Below are 16,962 nucleotides of genomic sequence, written 5' to 3'. Positions count from 1 at the left end.
TGTTGGTATTGTTCAGTCGCCGTGGAGGCCACCACTAACATCACACAGTGCGTAGGCCCGCAAAGCTCTTGTTTGTTTCTAAAGCGATCAGGTCACACCACTCAGTTCCCCCCAATTTATTTAAATCTGTTACTTTATTTCAAGTGCTAATTATCTCTCACAACAAACAGAGCCTTGTCAGCTGCAACTACTGGCATTACAATAGATTATCAACAGAAAAGTGTGTCTTGAAGCAAGAAGTGTTGCCTTGGTTACCAACCCAAAATGCTCCTGGATTGCATCTGTAACCACAATTTCCTGATTATACCTGAAATATTTCATGAGCGAGGCCCCTCTTTTCCTCCTAAATTAGTACCGGGCATCATGAGCCAAATTTTACCCTACAGAATTGTGATTTAAATCAACGGACGGTGCAAGTTTGGAGCTGGCGGTAGATTTCTAAAGGTGAAAGAAAGGGTTTATATTTTGCATGAATAGAGGGGGATGTATTTTGCTCTTGCAGTTAGTGTATACAGGAATAATTCCTCTGTCTTCACAAGTGTTATGCCTGACTCTTAAATGAGAATAGGCTCTTGTCCAGTAAACCGAAGCAGGTGTATTGCATAAGGCCATTCTCCTTCCTACCAAACACTCTGAGGCGTACGAAGAGCTGGCACCGGCTAGGGAGCCTTGGACTGGTTGTAAATGCGGTTTTCAGGATAGTTGTGAGAGAAGGTTTTGATTTGACTTGGCAGAAGGATAAATGTCAGCCGTGAAGGAAGCGTGAGTTCAGGCGAGAAGTTGGGAGGTTGGGTACGTCTCTCATCCTGTGTCACACAGCCAAAAGTTAAATGCCTCTGATTGCCTAAGAAACGTGTGCTTGTCTTTCATTCCATGTACGGTTGCTTAAAATAGGAGGGAATCAAAGCCAGCGGAGATACGGTGCCGAAACTTAGTGACCTTGTCAGTTGAACAAGGTTTCAGGAGTGCTCATAGGGAGGTGGATCAGCCTCTAAAAAGGAAGACAGAAAAAGGATCAGGGTGCCTAAGTGGTACTGCCATTAAAGGTAGTCAAGTATATCCTAAACTGCTGTCCGACGAAGCATCATTTATTTGGACCCCCAGCTTGTGCCTCATAATCTTTTATGGGCAGTTTTCTCCTTATAGGCTTTCCAAAAACCTCACAATCCACTTTAGTGCACAGAGAGCAGCTTCCTAGTCTTGAAATGGCTGAACAGCTCAGTGCCTATCTTTATGCCTAAGCCTGATCAAGATCTTCAAACAATATATTCGTACATTTGCTTCTCCCAGAGGAGTCTGAAAATTTTGGGAATGCCAACCAGATTGAGTGAAATGTGCTGGAAGCCTCTGCTTTCATTTAAGTTCTGTCTTCAACTGGAGCTTTTCTGATCCTGTACCGTGGCTCGGTGTTAGGAAGTTTGGCCAGAAAGGAGGAGTCCTGAGTCAGTTACCTCCCTTTCCTCTCATCTCCCTCTGTGTGCCCATATTGCCGGGATGGGGGCTGCATTTTCCAGCCTCCCTGTGGGAGCTGTGCCACGGCACAGGAGAGACTCAGCAATGATTTGGGCCAGAAGGAGGGAGGGAGACTGTAACCAGCTGTGTGGTTATGGCGTTTAGTTTAAAAGAGAGAGTCGCGAGTTCCAGTCCCAGCTCTTTCTGTATTTTATCCGTGTAAAATCCATGTAATGTAAAATAGATCACTTTCCAGGAGTGTGCACTGGGACCAAAGACTCTTGCTCTCAGAGGAAAGCTCTCAATAATAATCTGAAGAGTCATGGTCCCTCTTGCTTAGGCACACTCTTTCTCCTCTCTCTCTGGCCCAATTAGTACTGAAGCTCTTTGGCTTTTCAGAAGAGGACTCAAACGCAGGCTCCCGCCTTCACTCATGGCTGTGTTACGGCACACGGGTGTGCACCCACACACCCATATAGGCACAGTGTCAGTACTAGGCTGTTGCCTGGTGGTTAGGGTGGGACGTGTGGGTCTGAGTCCTGTTGCACTGAGAAAAGACTCACGCCTGGATGTGCTGGATCTCAGTTAAGTGCTGTAATGCTGCAAGCCCTACAGGCGGTGGTGGCAAGCGAGGGTGAGCCCCGCTTGCCGCTTTGGGGCACGAAGCAGAGTTAGCAGAGCTCAGCTGTGCACTGCGTGGAGGGCAGCGCTCCCCCGTATTGCTGGCCCTCTGTCACCTGGCTCTTGGTTAGCTGCTCATCTAGGGCACTGCTGGTGTTTTGTGGATGGTACTTTGGTACCTGTCACTCTCCTGGTCATCTTACAGGGAGGACAGGCATGTAAGTGTCAGGCAGTCAGGGATCTGAGTTAGGCAGCCTGCAAGATGTTGCGTGCAGCTTCTTGCTCCCACAGTAGCCACACGAGCCAGGGAAATTAGTCCTGTTTTGCTTAAATCCATTTTAGCAGATGAACCTTAAATTCTTAACACAGGTCTGGCACTGCCTTACATAGCTGATTTATTTATAGTGTTTATAAGTAAGGTCTCACCTGCTGAAATGAGTGTTGAAAAATAACCCTTTGTGTTTGTACCTCCACTTAGTACTGCAGTGCCAACACAATTCAAAGCGTGAACGTCGCTGAGTTCCCCCTTGTGTGCCATCCGCAGAAGCCATTTGGCACGCTCCGAGCATGTTGCGCTTGGATGATGGGATCCCGCAGCCATTGGGGAGCCGGGATGGCCGGCAAGGCTCTGGTGGTCACAGGAACACCCGGGACTGGGACTGGGAAGGCAAAGCTCAGCTGCTGGTCCAAGCCAGGTGGGGAGCTGTCATCATCAAGGGGCTGTTTATCGGCTCTGGCTAACGCTACAGAAATTATTCATGCTATCTGGCACTTCCTTTGGTCAGCAGAAATCAGAGGCTACATAAAGGGCAAGGCTATGCAGTTTCACAAGGCCATCTGGGTCTCTTTTCTCAAACTCCACAGGTTTGGGGGGCTCAGAGAAGGGGTGTGATTTCTCAGGAGGGCTGGATCAGTGGGACTGCTGAGAATAGTAAATCATCACTGATGGAAATATCACCTTTGAACCAATCAAAAACTACTCTGAGGAACATGGTTTTATGTCAGCTTTGGAATCACTAGCTAGGAATAAATAACAGGGTTGGGGGGGGGTTCTGCAGATCATTGGGGAGCATACTCCAGAGTCCCCTCTTTGTTCGTGTTTTCCATCCCCTCAATTTTTACAGCATGAGGACCGATCTGCACTCATGGCATAACTGGTCTCTGTTTATCCAAAACCAAATGTAAATATTTCCATAAAGATAAAATTTTAATGTAGGGCTTTATGACGAAGGCTGTTATTTCCAGGCTGCCATTAACAAATCCATGCTGCCGTGATTTAAATGGAAAATTTTAGAGCTGATTATAAAATGTTGAAATCAGACACAGCTATGAAGACTTGATGATACCTGAACTGGAGAGAAAAGGTCCTGTCAGGGATAAAAAAGCAGAGTGAAGGACTGGAAACCAAATATAAAAGTGCACAGCCAGTGTCCAGCATGGCAGCACTGTCAGAAGAACATTGTTATCAGTAGCGTAATAAGGCTCTCCCCCAGTACACGTTTCTTTGGGTTAGCCCAGGAGAAGAACGGTACTGTAATACAGCTCCTTCACAGATACGTTTTGGCTGCTTCAGAAATTAATTCATTAATTCCGAATAAACAGAAGTTTAAATAAAAATAGACTGCTTTAAGAGGAAGTACCTGGGATGGAGGGGGAGTGCTGGGGAGGAACAGTAGCACAGGGAGAAGTCTGGGCATCCAGAGAGGGACAGGCTAAGGTTAGTCCAGTATGCTCTTACTAAAATTAGATTCTTCTCATTTTTTCCTAACTTGGTCTTTTGCATTGTTTTTGATAACACCCCCTCTGATATCCTAAATACATGCTTGGGAAGTAATATAGATTAATTTCTACCAGCCCTTGAAATTTGCTGTGCCTGGCAGTGCTCCACACCGCAGAGGGGGAGGATAGCTGACCCCTGCGTGTGGTTTACAGGACTGCTCGCGGATGAAGTGGGCATAAGCAGGTTTGTGTGATTGTTTAGATGTGGTATTTGAGTGGCCTCTAATGCATTTTGTCCGCATGGAGCCAGCCCTGGAATATGTCTAAAAGGCTCCCCTACTAGAGTGCAACAGGTTTTGACAACCACCGGTGCTCGAAGGAAGAGCAAATGTGTGATTTAGACCATTGTTAGTGACTTTTTTTCGCAAAGAGAGTTGTCACATTGCAAAATTGTGAAGCTGCATATAATAGGATGCTGACTGCAAAATATGTTACAGTCATGCTCTCCTATTATTTAACAATGTAACTATGGCTATTTACCAATCCTAGATTGCCAAACCACAGAGGAGCAAAACTACATGAAAAACTTAGCATGTCTAAAACAAAAATGTGTTCTATCTGAGGCCATGTTGTTATATTTGAAAATGTTATTAAGAAATGAATTTATTGCGCATTGTTTGCCTTAGAGGTGAGTGGTTCTGAAACTCTATTTCTTGTTTCCACGTAACCATGCTTCAGTGAATTTTGAAGTTTTAACAAGAGTTAGGGGTCAGTTTCCTTAGGCAAGTTGAAGAAATTATTTCTGATTATTTAGTTAGTAGCAGCAGTGTGGTCTTCTTGTAATCATACGCCTAATACCTAGAATGAGGTGGGGAAATTAATCTGTGGTGCACCTTTAAAATAAATGGATAGATAAACCCAAAGAAATGAAAAGAAATCCATGACTTAGACTGGTTCTAGAACTGCTTTTGTTCTCTGCCTACAATGGAAGTTCAAATGAAGAAGAGAGAGCACGAGAGACACCGGAAAAGTAAAAATAACCCTATTCCAATGGATAGTTTTCCTGTCGTAGACTAAAATTAACAATGTGGCACTGTGCAAGCACAGAACAAAGGGAGCTACTTTGCCCCATAGCCTTTGCAATAAGAAAAATGCAATTAAAAAATGCAGCCAGGTCCTCTAATTTTCTTATTTTACTACCCTTCTCTGAATGTCCTTTATTTGTAATGCTTGCTTCTGCATTTCTGACAACCCCTAAATTCCTCAGCTCCAGGATTTGGGGGCACATGAGAGCTGTCAGATCAGGCCTTCGCTCTGCTTCCTCTGGAATATGCTCCCTTCTCAGATGGTGAGCTCCTCCAGAACAGAAATAACTAATGACAGTGTGACTACTTGAAAGCCACATAGAGGGAGGGAGGAAAGAGATGCTATTCACTTCGGCAGTACAAATAAAGCGAGAGCTTTCTTTCTACAGGCATGTGTGGGAAGGGCAACAACAGAGCAATTACATGGTGGGTGGGAAAGGGGATTTTGTCACTTTGGCAGTGCTGACAGACAAAAATAAACTGCTTCTAGGGGGATAGCAGGGTAAGAACTTGCACATCAAGAGCATAAGCAGAATTAAAATGGGCCCTTAAGGGGATTTATTGAGGGCTGGTTTTTTTTTTTTTTTTAAGTGCCTAAGGCCCCTACTATTTCATTGTGTGCAAGCCAAGAATCAGGAGTGGGGAGAGAGAGTGAGCAAGCTGCATCCAAACTAGTAAGAAACAGTTCTGACTGTGAGAATATGATTGCAACCCTTATGCAGCTGTTACAGATTTGGGGCAATGGCACGTTCAGCATGTAGGGCCGGTGAGGGAAGGAGTCATGGTCAAGAAGGCAGCATGGAAGAAACCCTCTCCCCTTTTCAAAGCAATAATGGAGTCCCTTTCCTCTTTTTTGTGCTAAAAACAACGCCACGTATTGGCCATGGTGTTGAGAGAGGTATAATACTGCCTTAGGGCACACGACACATTGCTAGGATGAGGCAGTAAATGATTTGAACTAGTCTGAATTTAGATGCATGGGCACTTGAATTCCCTCTGTGACGGACTTTTTCAGCGGGTGTGATTGTGCTACTCTTACTTTTTCTTGGTTTCCCTGGAATTCCATATCACTCATATGAAAGCAGAAGGCAAAGTCTGCTCCAGTTTGACTGGAAGAGGGGAACGAAGCATAGCTGTTCTGTACCCACAACTGCAGGGTGCTGTTGGCCTTCTGCGGGAAAAAAATAATCTTACTAACATGGGTGACAATAACAAAGGATTGCTGATATACACATTCAAGTCATGGAGATGGTTTTGCTTCTTTTTCATGTTTTTTCTCTCAAAAAGAAAACAACCAGTGATGTCCACCAATGTAGATTGACACGGACAGTTGCAATGCAATAATTCTGAATTGGAAATAACAGCTTGCTGCAAAAGAAATGTAAGAAATGTGATATATGGAATACATAGGGATATGTTCATGCCCCACAGGTTCATTCCACCCGTCTCTACCCATTATGCCCATCTCAGGGGGAGCCCTCTGACATAGCGAATCCAGCAACTTTCCTCTCTTTCCTTTCCAGAAAAAGCGATGGAGGGGATGTCAACTTCTCTTCCAGTGCTGAGTGCTGCGAAGGGCTGGGTCGTGGAGTTTCCCTTCACGCATAAAACATGTACTACTATTTCACGGACCCTAGGTTTCATCCGAGATGCCAACAACCAAATTTGAGTGGCTCATCCTTTAGCGGTGCCAAGACTGGGCAACGCATTACACACATTTGGTGCAATGTTGCTTGTAACAGCAGGCTGTGCTGTCATGCAGTGTGCTACAGCTAAAAGAGAATAAGCCTGCCTTCAGCAAGACAGCCTAGAGATTTTTTAGATGGCAGATGATTGGTGATGTCACATAAAATTGACAGCTCTTCAGACAAAAGGAAGAAGCTTGACTTAATGAGTGCTATGGGTGGGTGTATAAGCAAAGACTTTTCTAAGAATTATCATTACCTGGGAAAGGCAATTTTCAGCTGAACTGACATTCCAGTAATTAAGGGCCAACATAGAGAATCTTGGTCATTATAACTATTTCAATTTCCAAATTGCTTAGTTTAGAATTGCTTATGGTTGAACTCCTACTGACAGTTCCATCACTTTCTATTCTCAGCCAGCTTGATTGGCAAATTGACAAGGTCTGTACCGTGCAGCCACGGTTCCATCTTGGTGCCAAAAATCACTACCTGGAACAGAACAATGAGCAGCAACTACAGTCATATCAAATCACAATGAATCCAAGTTTTATGTTCATTTCTTGATAGTGTATATGCATGTTAAAGGGGTCACTGGGTGGCAGATTCTTGAAAACCATGGTGTAGGATGTTGTAGTATTTCGGTTACTTAAATTTACCTTATCGGTGTATGCTTTCTATCAGATTAGTTGGAATTGACATCATTGCTGGGCTAATACAAAACTTAATTTTTTTCTGTTTTTTTCCTCTGCATCGACATCCTTGGGTAGACAATGCTTTTCAAATGGCGAATGCTATTTTGTGGTCATAGGAACTTTTTTCAGCAAGACTGGTGAAAGAAACATCTGGACCTTCTGAGGAGGTTGCATTATGTCTTGAAGCAACTTTCCTAATTTTGAAAGTGAACCATTATATGTTCTCTCTGCCAGTTGTTTTAATTCTCTTGTCATACCAAAGTCAAAGAGACTGGGAGAGAGAAACCATATTTTTATTTTAACAATTTAGAAGACTCTGTGCATTATTCCGCAAGAATGAAGGCACTGGATTTCTTTTAGCTTTAGCATGTTGGCCTCCTTTCCCCTCCTGTAAAAATGTATTAACTTATCATGTACTTTGTTCTACTGACTTAGAGAGAGAAATTTTTTTTAGTCCCTCTTCCTCTGTACTGTCACTTTTGATTCACAGTTGCTAAGTGTTGCAAAAGCTCACCAGAGGGACACTCTCATAGTGTGATTTGCAAACTTTGAAATAACACCCACCAGCAGAAGCACCATATGCTACGAAGTTGCACAGTAAACTGACAGCAGTATTTCATTTATAATTTGAATTTCCAAAAATGTCAGCATTTTTCACATCAACAAATGCCTCTCAGCTTGCAGTGCATGACTCTCTCCTCTGAGTGGACATGAAATTATGCTAATTCTGCTTAAATTTCTACAGACTTCATTAATGACAGCCACATTAAAATCAATTCCTTTTTATTATGGTAACTTGTGGTATTGAGACCAAATAAATCTGTGAATTTTCTGAATGTGTAGCTAAGTCATTGGGCTTATATACTATACAAATGTGTGTATAGTTTACGGCATGTGGACTTTGTGGCTCTCTGTAACATCGATAATCCAGTGCACCCTTTTTGATAATAAAATAAAGTACCAAGGAATATTTTTTTAATCAATCAAAGGCAAACTTCACATAAAACACAAGCTGTTCCCTTTGTGGTTAATTTTCATCCAGCTGCACTTAAGTACAACAGAGCCAGCAGAGAAAACTACTTGGCAACACTTCCTAATTAGGGGACGTTAATTACAGCTAAATACTATACAATTTCTATGTTATAAGAGTTCATCTAAATCAATGTTATTATGGTACTAAAGGAATTAATAATGATTTCATACTTAGAAGCTGTTGCCAAACTACCCATTAGTTCAGAGTTTAAAATGACTTTACAATGAAATCTCTAAATCTGCATTACATAAAACACTGGAGCATTCACAGACAATCACACATGGCACTTCTATTGTGTATTAATAACTGCGCCTGATGGCATCCCATTTTCACGCTGGAGTGTTGATGGGGTGGGTGAGAGAGAGAGGGAGGAACAGGCCCCGCGAGACACGGCATACATCCTTACAAACTGCGAAAGTGAGATCTCTCTCCGAGAATGGAGATCAGTCTGTCCGCTGGGAGATTTGATGCAGATTTCATGGGGCGGGGGGACAGGCAGACCCACTAACAAAACCACAGATACTTCGTACACGAGCAGTTCAGCTTCTAATGCCGAAATGCCAGACTGGGGGTGCGTAGGGTTGTGTGGTGGGATCACAGCCCCTCGGTTCATTGAGGAACATGGCTGGCTCCCAGGCCACCGTTTCAGACGTGCCCCTCCACTTAGGATGGAGAACTTGTTATGGAGCTGATACATGCTAAGATGTCCTTCACTGCATCTACTCATACTCTTGTTTTAAATACAACTCAACGATTAAATCACTTTTTGTTGCATCTTGCATTTCTAGCAGCATCTGCCTTGTTAAAATTATGGCTTAGCATTTCTAAATCAATCCAAATTAGAAAAAAAAAGGAGGAACATTAACCTTCTATGCAGATGGAGAATTTCTCTCAGGTTATTTCTTATTAAATAAGGATCCACAGGTGCCTATTACGTCATCGCAGCCACTGCTCAGCAGCCTTGTCAGCAGAATGGGAAGAGAGATCAAGACCAGACTAGGTGCACAGAGCAAACTAACACCTGGTCTGTACAGAGGCGGGGAAGCGACTGAGCTACGAGTCTGCAGTGCCTCCGCACAGGCTTTGCAGGGAGGAAGCTTCAATGGCTTAAAGCCCTCTTGTGCTCACTCGATTTGAGACAACTCCAGTCCCTCCAGTTTCCCTCTGCACAATTTGTACAACTTACAATCTCTCCCTGCGCTGCAAGAGCTTGTCCCCCACCCAGAGTTATTACTACCCTGGAAAACACTTAGCTGTACCCTTCATTTCAAGTGCCATGGGGCTTGAAATGCTTCTCCCTTAGTGTCCAGCTCCTTTTTATCTCATTCTGCCCCTTTTGTTCAGCGTGGTGGACGAGGTATGGTACGTGCAAAGAGATAGCGGGGGGGTCTGCTTTACAACTTCATTGGTTTATTTCTGAGAAATGGACAGAGGAAGATTAGTGTTGTTGCAGGGAAAAGCTGCTCAATTCATACATTTTAAAGCAAATCAGGATCAAAGCAGGTTATTGATTTATTAATGACATGAAATTAACTGGCAATCAATCAGTGAACTATACATCCAGGGTCAACATCAGCAGCACAACAAATAAACCACAATACAAGATGCTTACAAAATGTAAATAAACACTTGCAAATTCAAGAAAGGCCTTCCATAAGTAATCCCCCAAAAGTTTTAACCCCACGCCCTCCCACCACATCCCCCCCACGTGAGGGTGAGGAGGGACCCCACAAGCTCACATATGTTCGCCTGTGGTGCAGGTCCCCATGCGTTGTGCCCCATCCCATCAGCCCATTCACGGCGTCCCCGGGGAGGAGGCACTGCCTAGATTTGATGGAGGTGGAATGTGAGTGGGTCTGAGTGAGTGTGGGCCTCCCAAAAAAGGGTGAAAGAACCTTGCAGGAGTTTAAAGCCCAGCAAAGGAAAAGTCACATTTGGCAAACACACAGAGTTTTACAAGACAGCTCCTGAGCTGCTGGCTTTGAAGAGCCGACCTCCAACCAAGTTATAAAAGTTGTTCTGCTGCGCTGCCCCAGGAGGGGAACATCAGAAGGATCAGTAGATTGATGCAAAATTAACCCTTTCTAAGAAGTCAGCTGCAGGAACATGCAGAGGAAATACTTTTAGATCAATACAGGTACCCACAATCACCTAAAGAAGATAGGCAACACTGGGAGATGTGTAAGCCTTTAGCTGAAATAATCACCCATGCAGACCATGTTTTTTAAAGTTTTGTTTCAGCCGTGGACAGAAGCAGTAATGATCAGACAGGCTTGCTAATCCAAATGTATCCAAACCAGCTGGCCCTGCTGGGTACCCGTTCATGGCACCCCATGTGGGACAGCCCAGTGCCACCCCAGAAGAACAAGAGGCACAAGGCCAAGTGCCTGAAGGCATGCCCAAAGTAGAAACGAGGAAGGCAGCAATGCTGTAGGTAGGTTTGTGTCCATGGCCCAGGGTATCACCGGCCTGGGGCAGGATTAACTGTCGTGCCCATATCTCGGATATACAAGATATTCAGGCTTTCACTCACATCAGCACTGCTATTCTTTAGATAGGCAACAGAGTACTGTGCCTGCAAACCACAATCTTTTGCCTTTCAGTTTATAGTGAAATCACTTTTTGTTTAAGAAAACATATCTATATTAGTACTAAAATTGTATTTTAGTGAAACATTTAGTAATATTTACACTAGAAGTACACTAACAGTGCTGCATCTGTTTACGTATGGAGCAAAGGGTTGACTTGCAACAGACTGCTATTTTGATAAGAATACTTTCTGCTTAGGAACTATTCTTAAGTTTATTTTTCAAGCATTATTCCAAATCCATGTTATAAAATGTTTATACTTGCACTTAAGAGCATGGTTATGGTATAGCTGTAAAAAAAAAAAAACAAAACCACCACCCCACAACTGGTGTCTTTCCGCATACTTAAAATGTCAGAACAGATTTGCAGTTCTCTCACCCTTGGGCCATGCGAAGCTAAGCCTCACAACATGGGGGGTGCTGCTAAAGTGCCCAGATGACCCCCACCACCCAGCGCGCTCCCGTGGTGCTCGCCTCCGCACCACGCGCAGCAGCAGGGTAGCCCAAGAAATCCAGAGGGAAGCGGAGTGGGTCTGTCACCTTAAGGATGTGAGAGGAGATGTTCCCGTGACAATAAAAGCACTCCTAAGTGCACCTCCAATCATAAATAATTTTCAAAATTGCTCCTGGCTTTTTAATTTCTTTCATTTGGAGGATTTATGGCGCGCTGATGTGCCAGAATGTTTATTCCATGGGCTGCCCGTCACGTGGTGCCCCATTGGCAAGGTACCAGGCTCCGGTCCGCGTTAATCTAAACTTCTGCAATGATCATCTGCGGTTTCTAATAAATGACTGATAACTCTGTGTGTAACTCTTGCAGTGATTAAAGTTAACATCGGTACAGAGTGCAGGCTGTTTCAGCCGTTTTTTGACGGCTATTTGCCATTCTTCCTTTTTAGTATTGCCATCACTGAAACAAAAAGCTTCTTGTTTGAAAATTATTTATGGAGCGTTGCAGAGCTTTATAAGATTTTCATACACCACTCTGTGAGCTGGTATCCTTTTTGGATTACAGTGTACTCTCAATTTCAGTCCATGGATGAGAACGACTTGATTTCTTTTCATAGTTTGCAGCTCCAGAAATGTCCATGAATATGTATTGCGTCTTTTGACACTCCTTTGTGCCGGCTTTTGGGGAAGGCTGTGCAGAATCAGAGAAGTTAAAGACAGAGCGGACCCATTAGACCATCCAGCCTGTCTGCCTCCCCGCACAGGCTTGCGCTTTCCGAACGTAGCTGTCTCGTATTCGGTCGGGCCCCAGCTGAGGGACTTCTGCTGCTTCCCCGATGGGCTGCCAAACAGCCTCGCCTAACTACTTACAGAAAGACTTGTTGGTACTCACCCTCAATTTTCCTCTTGTTATTTTTGCCTGCTGCACCTGATATAATCTCAGTATTTTGTATCAAATCATTCTCCTCCATTGCTGGAATTCACATTTACTTCCATCAACATGTTATTGCCTGTTTGCATTAGTGACACGTAAGGGCACTAGCCGGGAACCACAACACATCGCAGCAAGTGCTGTGCGAAAACAGAACAAAAAAAAAATCAATCCCTGCCTCAATGAGTTAATTGCTCAGATGAATTAAATTTACAACATGCACGACAAGAAACGACGAATAAACACCGAGGTCAGGAGGGCAAAGTATTTCAAAGTTACAAAACACTAAGTACTAAGGTTGCCTGCACCACTGCATCTCAACCTTTGTAAATGCCACTTTCAGTGACAATGTTGTTCCCTGGTCTGTCTGTCTGCCTCTTTTCCAGCCATTCCCAAAATTAAATTCATGGATGGGAGATTAGGTCTGTGGACCATTTTCTTTTGCGCTCACTATTCCTCCTCCGGTGAAGAGGCACCGTGTTTCTGGCAGGGTCACTCCCACTCTTCTTGCCCGCCTCACCTCACCCTTGCTGTGCAGCTGCCAGTTCTTGCTTCTGGTCTTCTGAGGCATCTCCCCCCACGCCTTTCCTTCCACTTCCCCTGCTCACACTCGCACTCCCCGTTTCCTTTATTTCTCTAACCCATGCCAGTGTCTTTCTCTCCCTCTAGTCTGGCTTTTGCCTGCCGGTGGAATTACACTCCTGCCGCTGGCACCGCGCGCCGTACTGACACCACGAAGGCAGATGCCGAGGATCGGGACCATCCTCCCCCTTGCCACAGGTTCATGCTCTGAAATGTGGGAATTTCATAGAGCTCAATTGCCAAAGTTTCTAGGTGTGGGCTGAAAACCCCCAGCCCACTCCATATTTTTATTCAGCTTTATTTTTTGACTAATTTTTAGAAGAAAGTTCAGCCGAGGAAGACATCTACATAGAAAATTTCAGTCCAAGCAATTAGCTCGCCAACGCCACAATTGGAGCATAATGGAGAATATAACGTTTATGACTCTTATAAGTGTTAGAGACTCTAACTTCTGCCTAGAATAAGCATAGTTTCTAAGGAAGGATTTAAAGCTCTACTTGTGCTTTGCTCATGCACTTCATTACTCATCTCTGGAAACATACCCTATTGACCAATTACGCTGTGTTCAAACACACAAGCAGCAATTAACTTACTCATCTGCCTTACCTGTCACACGTGTATTTAAAATTCTGTCTTAGCATCTTGGCGTTTCTTAATCTCGTCAGCAAAACCCAAAGCACTGATGGGTTCTGAGGCGCTGCGCATTTTTTTTTTCTCTCCGTGTGTTGCACCAGTTTTACACCCCATTGAGTTCAGGAGAGCTATACAGCAGGAAATTAGGCCCAAAGTACATACACAGGTTTAAATCTGTTTCTAAGACACTGTAACACACTGCTCTGCAGCCCTCTAATGGAGAAAATGGCAGACACGTTCAGCAAAATGAAATGGAATTAACGCTTAACAAAGAAATTTCCCCTGGAGGAGGCAGCTGTGAAAACACATACTCAATTAAGAGCAGACAGATATTTTCCTGCAGGTGAAGTGACTTTTATTTATGCATTTATTTGTTTATTCAGAGCAGAAGGTCATGCGTTCTTTTTTTAGTGAGGAGCAGGGGTGGGGGGGTGAATGAAATTGGATGAGTGGGAAGAGCGCAGGTGAAACCTCCCGGAGACCTCAGCAGGTGAAACCTCCTGGAGACCTCAGCCTCCCCACCTCTGCTGGGGAAGTCATTGCTGCTGGGGACGTCCCTGCTTCTCTGCCGTGTCTCTGAGGGACGGTCTGTGGGCAGAGGTGGCGTGTGTCCGGTGCGTGGCCGTTGATACCTAGCGATCCTCTCTGAAAATGTTACACGTTGCTAACACCGTCCCATCGGACCGTAGTCTAACACAATGCGTTTAACAAGTAGCGTACTCTCCCGTGCTGCTAACGCACCCGTTTCACCCCTGGCTGGCTGCGTGGAGTTGCTTCAGGCTACGTCTGTTCCTTCCTCTCTGGCAAATCCTCAGCTAGCGTAACGCCAAGATGCTCCTGCTCGTCAGCAGCTCTCATTAGGAGGACTCTGCATTGGGATCTTACCTGGCATTTTCAGGACACGCTTAAGAAAAGTTACAGAAATTGTGAAACAGCTTTGCCTTCAGTCTGCTGGGATGCCTTTTAGGACGCCTTTTACCTCTGTCTCAGCTGCCTCCTCCTTAGCTTGAGTGTCTTAAAGAAACAGGAGTTGTGGGAATTCGCTCAAGTTAATGGTAGGGAGAAGTAAAGATATTTTTCTCAAACACTGTAGGAATATACTCGCTCTGGATCTCACCAAGTTGTTCGAGTACAGTGGACATTCACACTGTAACGGCAGCCAAAGATATCTGTCGTTTCTGACTCCTCCTGTAAGCTGAGGCATTAGTCACAGAGCTGTGCCTTTTTTCTTTAAAAACCTGCATCCCACGCTCAGGAATAAAGGAGGAAACCATGTAAAGATTATTCTCATTTCGTTAGCTAATCCGAACAAGCCAAATGACCCATGCTAGCTCTCCAAGAAATGTAGTGGTTCCCAGTCCAGCCTCAGCACATCTTCAAGGTATTTATTTAAAGCTCCTTGAGCTTTAAAAAGGTGCAGGGCAGGTCACTTTTCAGACCAGGAATTTTTAGGAGCCATTCTGAAGCACGTTTAGCAGAAGAGACCCGGGATGACACTGTTTTACAGAGTGGCACTGGTATTTTTGTGAGTACTTGCCATCTCCAAGGATGGGTGTGGTCTGGCTGCCATGTGGGGAAAAATACGTGTTTGTGTAGATGCTCCCCACTCTGCTGTCATCAAACGCTGAAATAGCCCATTTAAAAGTGCTGAAGAAATTAGAATGAACTCCCTGGTGCCTAGATCTATAGTTAGAGGGGCATTACTGGATGATGTGATCCTACCAGATTGCAGGGTTTATTTTTTTACAACATTAGAGGACTCGTCAACCCTGAAGGGACTAAGGGAGGGAAGATGGAGAGGATTAAACCACCTGGATGTGCAGCACTGCAGGTTTAAAGCTCCAGGTCCCAGGGCTCGGTGCACACAGTGAATCTGTTTAACATCCCTGCTGCTTCTGGGCTTCACCCTGAGAATTGCTCCAGCACCACGCACCACAGAGCATCCCCCCTGCGCTCACATTAGGCTTCTCTTAACGTTCAGAGGGAAACAACAAAAGTTCCCCTTTTCCTTTACAGCTCTTTCACTTTCTGCCTAATGAAGGTGGAATATAAAATGTTGAAGGAAAAAGCAGTTTTTCCCCCCCAGTAGAATTTCCTTTTCAGTTATTTTTAATCTGGTATCTGTTTTAACATGCACTCACACACACTACATTTATTTTAATTTTTTCCCCTCCCTTGTGTTTTATTATTTACCTCCTGTTCCAAAGAGATCACAAAAGATTACACTTCTGAGGAGCAGTAACAGTGGTGGCGATGATCTCTCTTACTTCTCACAACTTCTCTTTTTACCCCTCTGTTTTTCCTTTATCTACATCTTCCTGTCACTGCCCTCCCAGAGGCCTCGTTACAGTCGCTATCAGATAGGGCGATGGCATTCACGGTTTTTTGTTTTTTTTTTAATTGGACAGATTTGTGCTAACTAGAACACAAAGCACTTCTTGTTCAGAGCCCAGCTAGTTGTTCTTTGCTCTGGTTCAATTCATGCCTTTAAATAAGTTAGAGCAAGAAATCACGCTCTGGGTCAGCCGGTGCCTATACTTTGAAGAAAGCCCAAGACTCTGCCGAAGGCAGCAGAAAGCAGCCAATGCTGAGACGTGCCAGCCTTCAGCCAGACTTCTGACACGATGCCGGCTGAATGTTTTATTTCCCCTGGAAATGAAGATAACATCCTTAATCAACTTACGTGTAATTAAATTAAATTATGGAGAATACGCATTCTCCAGCTTCTCCTCAGAAGCTGGTTGCTCAGGTCTGAGCATTAGGCTGGAAAAAAAAAAAGTTCTCGATGGACCAGTAACCACTGCAGACAGTTTTAGCACCTTCCACCCCCAGGGCAACCTCTCAGGCAGTAAGAGCACGGGCTGGTTCATGCAGGCGGCAGGCACGACGGCAAGCCTTGGTAGGCTCCTCCATCAGCCCACTTGCTCTCCAGGTTGCGACAGTGACCCCTAACCCGCGGGACTACCAAACCAGCCTTGTCACTGGCCTCGGCCCAGACCCAAGTAGGGAACTGGTTGGCTGGTTTGCTTGTTCGCTTGTTTGTTACGGCTAGTAAATAGGTGAGAACTCATGGAAGTCTTTGAATACAAAGAGAGCTCATGCTATTATTGAAATGGAAAAATCAGCTTATAAAGCTTTCTCTTGTTTTTCTGAGCAAACCATCATCCATTTCGGGGTTTGGTTTTATATGACACTGTACTGTATAGAGATGATGCTAAACTCCACCAGCTGAGCCTGCAAAGCTCCTTCCTCTACTCCTCCTATACAGAAAGCAAGACTTGAAAAAACAAGTGTAGTCAATTCCACTATGGCTTCCTCAGCTTGTTAACTTTCTTTAAAAAATCCTTTGTTTTCATCTCAGCTAAGGAAGCAATTCTAAATTAATTCTTTTACAATTCAGTGTTTTCAAACACTCCCTGTGATCGCGGAGATCTGAAACTGTTATGCCTCAAGAAAGCTTTGCTTCCGGAAGACCAAATTTTCTGCAATTT

The sequence above is a fragment of the Ciconia boyciana genome, chromosome 1, assembly GCF_034638445.1.
Source record: "Ciconia boyciana chromosome 1, ASM3463844v1, whole genome shotgun sequence".
Taxonomy (NCBI): Eukaryota; Metazoa; Chordata; class Aves; order Ciconiiformes; family Ciconiidae; genus Ciconia; species Ciconia boyciana.
The sequence above is the reverse complement of the archived record's forward strand: the minus strand, read 5'-3'. Positions refer to the sequence as shown.